The sequence below is a fragment of the Polyodon spathula genome, chromosome 23, assembly GCF_017654505.1.
Source record: "Polyodon spathula isolate WHYD16114869_AA chromosome 23, ASM1765450v1, whole genome shotgun sequence".
NCBI classification, from domain to species: domain Eukaryota; kingdom Metazoa; phylum Chordata; class Actinopteri; order Acipenseriformes; family Polyodontidae; genus Polyodon; species Polyodon spathula.
In genome coordinates this window covers 27,406,356-27,413,855 of record NC_054556.1, presented here as the reverse complement: position 1 = coordinate 27,413,855, position 7,500 = coordinate 27,406,356, and the positions used below count along the sequence as shown (strand labels likewise).

The following is a 7,500-nucleotide window of genomic DNA, read 5'->3' as shown; positions in this document are numbered from 1 at the left end:
TCTGCGTGAGTGAGTGTATATAACAGGCTACTAACGGCGCCTCAGGGTAAATATAAAGGAGAGACGCGAACACGATTCGTCATGATAGTGAAGCATGTTTAATGCCAGCCTGCACTGGACTACAAACTAGCTTTCTTTAAACCAAAACGTCCCGTACAGTTATATTATTTACATAACGAATACTAACAACACATACAACACTACGACCTGACATTAATAACAAGTGCATTTTTTAAAATTAATATCATGTCGCGAATGTTATATTTAAAATTACTAAAATAATAATAAAGAATGGCTAAACTCGTGTTGTAATATAGCGCTGATCCGAGGCCGCTGCTGTCTGAGGTTTTCAATCGCTTATCGACTGGCAGGCATGCTGCAGGATCAAATGATCTGTTGGTCCAGTGCCCAAATCTGCAGCGGCGCTACTCGGCACCTGTTGCCAACAATAAAAGAAACGCCGTATATGATAGTACACTCACTTGGACGTTGCCCATTTTGCGAGTAGTTGTTGAGTTCCAGCGGTGCTGACCGGTCAGTTCCCCTGCGCTGGTCTGTGGCGAGGAATCCTATTCACTCCGTTAGATGCAGAATAGAGAGACTTGCAGACAACGCCCCTGACGTCATCCCGTTAGCAGAAGGCTTGGGGGGTTCGGTTCAACAGTTTCACACGTGACCACTGGGAAACGGCAGCACAGCCAACTGGATAAACATGCTGTTTATGCAATGGAGATTTCTATTATTATTATTATTATTATTATTATTAGAGGAGTGCACTGGTTTGAGGTGAAACATGTGGCTAGATGTTAAATGCATGCCTCTCTTTCCCTGATTTCAGCAGCTCCCTCCTCAGTGCATTCCAGGAATCTGTTTGCATGTATTAGAAGAGTAACCTACTGGTCTTCTCTGTGTCCAGACCATTTGGATGCTGTCCAAGTGGATTGAGGATTAGGGTTAAACACTGTACTGACTGAAACAAAATGCTGCGACTGGCTGTCCAGCCTCACTAGCACTGCTTGTATATTAACAGGAGGTCTGTAGGAGCTGCACACACTGTGTTAGCACTGCTTGTATATTAACAGGAGGTCTGTAGGAGCTGCACACACTGTGTCAGCACTGCTTGTATATTAACAGGAGGTCTGTAGGAGCTGCACACACTGTGTCAGCACTGCTTGTATATTAACAGGAGGTCTGTAGGAGCTGCACACACTGTGTTAGCACTGCTTGTATATTAACAGGAGGTCTGTAGGAGCTGCACACACTGTGTTAGCACTGCTTGTATATTAACAGGAGGTCTGTAGGAGCTGCACACACTGTGTTAGCACTGCTTGTATATTAACAGGAGGTCTGTAGGAGCTGTACACACTGTGTTAGCACTGCTTGTATATTAACAGGAGGTCTGTAGGAGCTGCACACACTGTGTTAGCACTGCTTGTATATTAACAGGAGGTCTGTAGGAGCTGCACACACTGTGTTAGCACTGCTTGTATATTAACAGGAGGTATGTAGGAGCTGTACACACTGTGTTAGCACTGCTTGTATATTAACAGGAGGTCTGTAGGAGCTGCACACACTGTGTTAGCACTGCTTGTATATTAACAGGAGGTCTGTAGGAGCTGCACACACTGTGTTAGCACTGCTTGTATATTAACAGGAGGTCTGTAGGAGCTGCACACACTGTGTTAGCACTGCTTATATATTAACAGGAGGTCTGTAGGAGCTGCACACACTGTGTTAGCACTGCTTGTATATTAACAGGAGGTCTGTAGGAGCTGTACACACTGTGTTAGCACTGCTTGTATATTAACAGGAGGTCTGTAGGAGCTGCACACACTGTGTTAGCACTGCTTGTATATTAACAGGAGGTCTGTAGGAGCTGCACACACTGTGTGTTCCGCCAGGCAGGACAGATGCTTGGTAATGTGCCTGGTGACACTGTCCCAGGATCCAGCTTGTGACACTGTCCCAGGATCCAGCTTGTGTCCTACAGAGGAGACACCCTGGAGAGCAAAGACGAGGGCTGGGGGGGTCGTTATTATAATGGGGAGAGGGAGGAGTGCAAAGAACCCTATATAGAGAGAGAGAATCATTCATTCTGCTTGAGAGAGGATCATTCATTCTGCTTGAGAGAGGATCATTCATTCTGCTTGAGAGAGGATCATTCATTCTGCTTGTGTTGTGTTGTAATGCATCACATCATCTTTTCATCAACACGGCTGGAGGTGAAAAACATTTTCACTGTGACTGTTATTACTTTGACTTCATTAGTCTGTTTGACTAGCCTTTTTTAAGCAGCTCAGGAATTCATGCAAAGACCCTGAATATGTGTAGACTGTAAATTGTGCAGGAGCCTAAACATATTCAGCACGTACGGAAGCACTGTGCTAGATAAATACATCATCCATAATACATTGCAAAGACCACTCTGCAGCCCAAACACTAATCCGGAGACACACAGCAGTGCCTTTGCAATCCTGAGATAAACAGTGTGCAAAGGGCAATGAGCCAGCCTCCTTGAGAGGGTATTGATTAGAAGGCATTGGAGGTTTGGGAAGAGGGTTGTATTTCAGGAATCCTGCTGAGGTCACAATGCAGAACACAAAGAAGAGAAGGATGGCAGTGCATCTTGGTCCCGGCTCACCGGCTGTGCTGGTACCACACTGTACAGGTCCCAGTCTCAGACTGGTGACAAAGAGGGCAGTCGGAACTGAAGATATTTGATCTTCATTTGCATCGCAGTTTGATCCATTGCACTGTTTAATAAGACACACCTGAGTTTGTTACCTGTGCACTGTGGCCAATCAAGCTCAGAGTAAAACCTGGAATGGGTGAAACAGCTATGCAAAAGGAGTCTTATTCCCATCCCTGCTCTTAACTGTATTCACAATGAAACAATAACATCTAGTAAAATGAATACCCACACGCTGCATTAACTAAATGTAACACAGGTATCTCAGAGTAGCCCGGGTCGATCATTAGTCAACAACAGGATGCCCAGATCAGATATTTCATCTCGCTCGCTGCGTTCGTCTTTAAGAAGAGTGATGCACTGGTCCTGGGAAAATCCATAGCATGATTTATTAGAGAGGCTCCCCACAGCTAAAATCTTTAAGGAAATAAAAATCTCTTCCCAAAGAAAGGGGTCAGCATGATAAATTGCCAGGCTGCAGCAGCAGCAGCAGCGACAGCGTGTTTGTGTAAGGGGCGTCCCTTTCACAGGCTGTCTGATAAAGCCCTCAAACTGGATGCTGTGTTCCATCCAGTCCCAGTTCAACTCTACAGCTATCTCCAATACATACAGTACAATGCAAGTAAAGATTGCGTAGTAACCTTTGTTTAACCAGTGAAGTGCTCTTGAGTTTAGTATCTCTTTTTGAAGAGAGACCTGGTTAAGAAGGCGACACATCATACAAAAGCAGGTTTTCAAATATCCCCAGTGGTAACAGTGTCAGCGCCCTGGCTGAGAGGAAAACTCTTCCAATCGGCGGGGCGGGGTGGGATTGGACGGGACGGGATGGTGAGGCACACCGCTATATTGTCAGTACATTCACAGTACTGGATCACACAGAATGAACCGGCCTGTTTGCCAGAGAGCACTCTGAATTCCACGCATATGAATGTGGGAAGAAGATGCAACGCAACAGATTTTCAGCAAATAAAGGTTTGCATTGTATTGAAAGTAAACATGCAGAGGCACATTTTCACTTGCTGCTGCTTTCGGGATGAGGCTTGTGTCGAGTTGCATGATTTAACTGGCTTGCTGTGCTTACTATTTTAGTGTGCTAGCTGCTCCTCGCAATGCCTTTTCTACAGTCACTTTATTACAGCCTCCCATTGACTTTCATGCTGAACTCCCAGCGCTTGGCAGGGAGTCCCTCAGAGGTTTCTGTATCTGTTCTTTGGGCATTTCAGTTCGGAGACACGTATTTACTGTCCTTGTGCTGCGTGTAATCTGCTTCTCTTTGAAACGGCGGGAGGCAGAACCAGGCGGGCATAGCCCGCAGGTTCATTAATAGCGAGTGCGTTAGTCTACACGTGTAATGAAGGCTGCACTCTGTTCGACAGGAGCTGCACCGCTCTCTGCCCCTGTGCTGCGTGACCTTGTGCTGGTGGCGATGACTACATGCCCGCAGGGCGGTGCTGATTGCAATGGCTGGTTCTCTTCGCGTGTTTAAATATCACGTTTAACCACCAGGGGGCATGGTTGTCCCATGAACATGAAGACAGACGGCTTCATTGTCAGTTAAAATATGTAGGTTATAAAGCATTGTTTTACAGTTTATTGATTCCTAATTTTTTAATGGAAAACCTCATGTTATTGTTACAGAACTATGCAACGCACAGCTCTTAGGAGACTAGCTCACTTGCACGGCTTGGTAGATAAGTCTTGCCTTGCGAACCGACTCTGAGCAAAACGCAGGGTCACGCTGGAGCGCAGAGGCGCACACAGAGAGCCAGCTACAGTAAAGAGGTTTTGCTTTTATAAGTTTCTATAGCCAAAGCGTGGTAAAGTGTAATAAAAGCACAGAGGTATGGTAAAGCAAATAAAAAATAATAATCAAAAAACCATGGCAAACCATGTTGGTAAAAGCATCAGAAAACTGCAGAATTGCTGTTCAGATTTACTATGAGAAGCATCTATGATTTACTGTGAGAAGCACCCTCCCCATGCCATGAGTTCTATACTAATTTGAGAAAAATGAGCAATGTTGTCTATCCGAGTCTAGAGTCTAGATTGACACATACCGTAGTGCAGCACGCATAGCTTTAAAACATCAAAGACAGTGTCGAACTAGTTGAAAGACCAAAGACCACCCGAAACTAAAACCAAAATAAGCAGCGTGCACTGTAAACTCATTAATACAGCAGGGTTGTTAAACCCTTCAAACAGCCCCAGATGAAGATCATTATTTACAGGTTTAATTACAGTTTCACAACTCCAGCTGCTCGGCCGGATTAGACAGGTCCGCTGGTTCAGTCTCTTCAGAGCTATTTATCTATAGAAGCGCCTTGTGTGCGCCGCGTCGCTGAATAATTCACTCCCAGAGACTGCAATATAAAATATTTAAACACACCTCCTGTTTGTTTTCATCGTGGGTTCACGTGCTTGTCAGCTCAAAGTAATACTGTTTTCTTGTACAGCTCCCCTGGCCTCCAAAATCAACAAATATGCATTTCAGCCTTTCTTTGTGCTGCTGTAGGTCGCTGAGTCTCGCTATCCATCTCCCATTAAAAATACACAGGCTGATTGTCATGGGGAAGCTTACTGGGTAAAGCTAATGTCTTATTATACAGTACAGGCTTACAGCTTCTATTAAAACTGCCTTTGCCCTATTTAAAAACAAAGATTTTGGCTAGTAATCTCAACCTCTTCAGCATTTACTGTGTTTACTGGGGAGTGGAGGGTGGGGAGGGTCCTTCCCCACCTCATAGGGTGGGGTGGAGGGTGGGGTGGGGTGGGGTGGGGGGGGGGGTGGGGTGGGGTCCCTAACAATCCCATAGGGTGGTAGGGTGGGGGGGTAGGGGTGGGTGGGGAGGGGAGGGTGGGGCCTCCCCTGGGGTGGGGAAGGGGACCCCACCCCTTCCCCTCCCTCCCACCCCGGGTAGGGTGGGGTCATCCCAATCCCACCCCATCCAACCCACCCCACCTTCCCTAACATCCCACCAATCCCACCCCTCACCTGGGGAGTGGAGGGTAGGGTGGGGCCCCTCCTCTCCCACCCCGCTCATCCCACCCCACCCCACCCCTCCCCTCCCACCCCGCTCATCCCCAGGTGGGGAAGGGGAGGGTAGGGCTGGGTCTCAGTGAGAAACAAAGAGAACAGCAGAAGAAGCAGGAGCGTCATGGGAAACAGCAGTGTGCTCATTTTCTTTCTGTGTAGATTATAGGGAAGGTTATTTTTGGAAGCCTGCGCTGTGTAAGAAGTGTTATACTCCAAGGAGTCATTCTGCTGCAGAATCTCAAAATCTCCCAATTAGAATGCCAGCACCTCCCCACCCACCCAGCACACAGTTCATAGACTGTCTGCTTTCTGATTAAAGATGAATCACACTTAAGATGAATGGTTATTAAGTGTGTGCTTTGGAGCTCTAACAGAGAGGAGAGGTTTATAGGAAACTACACTAACGGCATCTCACATGTTACTGACGATGCCCATCACATGCTATCTTTAACACATGTTGTCATTGTTCTGTTTGCTATATTAACTTCTGACTAAAATCATTTCAATAATTCATGTATATATGTTACCAAGGGCCCCAACATTAGTTCTTTCATTGTGAATGAAATGAAAACCAAACCAAACTCCCACACGCTTTAACCTGTGTAATGTGACTATTTATAGCCCTGTGTAATTTACATTACAAAAATGCAACATTTGACACAGATGTTGCTCATCTGTGTCAGATCTCTATTATTGAATTACTTCTCTGGTCCACTTTCTTCCTTTCTATACTTTCTTACCTGGTGCAAACAGAGTTGAAAGGTGGTCAGGATTTCTCAGGGATCAGAGAAGTGCAGCCATATGGTCCAGAGCCTTGCCTTGCTAGAGACAGCTTTATAGTAATGAGAGTCCACACTGGAGCAGCTAACACACCATAGCTAATTGTAGCTAATTATTAAAATAGTTTGTTATTTTTTTATTTAGCATTCCCAATTCTTTTACCCAGATGTTCTCCCCAATTTGGAATTATTGTTTTTCCTCACAGCAGCAATTGCCCACACAGAGTGTTAATACAAATTGGATTGCCTTGAATTGGAAGATTAGCTCTCAGAGAGATCGACAGCAACAGCTGCTTCCAGTGAACGGTTTCAGCTGCAATCTGCTATGTTCGTGTTTGCACCGCATGCAATCCTTGAAAAGTTATGTAATCAAAATCCTATCTGATAATCATATCCTGGACAGCTGTCTCAAAGCGCAGGATCCGAACCCTAAAACAGTGGCGTTAAGCGTATTATGTACTGTCACTGTCATCGCCGGGGGTCAAGAAGAGCTACTTCCTTGTGGTGACCCCTGGGCAACGTCTCTGATGACAAAAAGCTCTTCAAATTGAACTTACCATGCAATGCTTAAGCAAAGCAATGTTGGGCTTGGTTAGTACTTGGATGGGAGACCACCTGGGAATACTGAGTGCTGTAGGGTGCATGTTAAGCTCATACAAATATATATACTGTCATCGCCTGTGCTGCATAGCACTATGGGGTTCCAGCTTCGTCTCTTACTTTCTGCTGTAGTGACTTGCATGGCATGGGGAGTTAATGAAACATTGGAACAGAGGCTGGGGTCACATTTGAATTACGATGCAGCTATCCCTTGTAGGATTTTTTTCAAAAAATCAACCGAAAGAGAAACGCTGATGAAGATCATTCTATGCAGTGAGGCCATTGTAAAATGCTTCCATTGACAAGAGCCTTTCCGTGTCTTTGCACTGCATTAGGGGCAACGCAAGGGTACTTGCTGCATAGATAGAATGCATTACAAGCCAGTGAACCAGAGAGTG

General features: G+C 45.5%; 1 pseudogene; it reads right to left on the bottom strand.

Moving 5' to 3' along the window:
• LOC121298200 overlaps nucleotides 1-625 on the bottom strand; it is a 9,044-nt pseudogene extending 8,419 nt beyond the window's left edge.
• Between the last annotated feature and the right edge of the window lie 6,875 nt (nucleotides 626-7,500).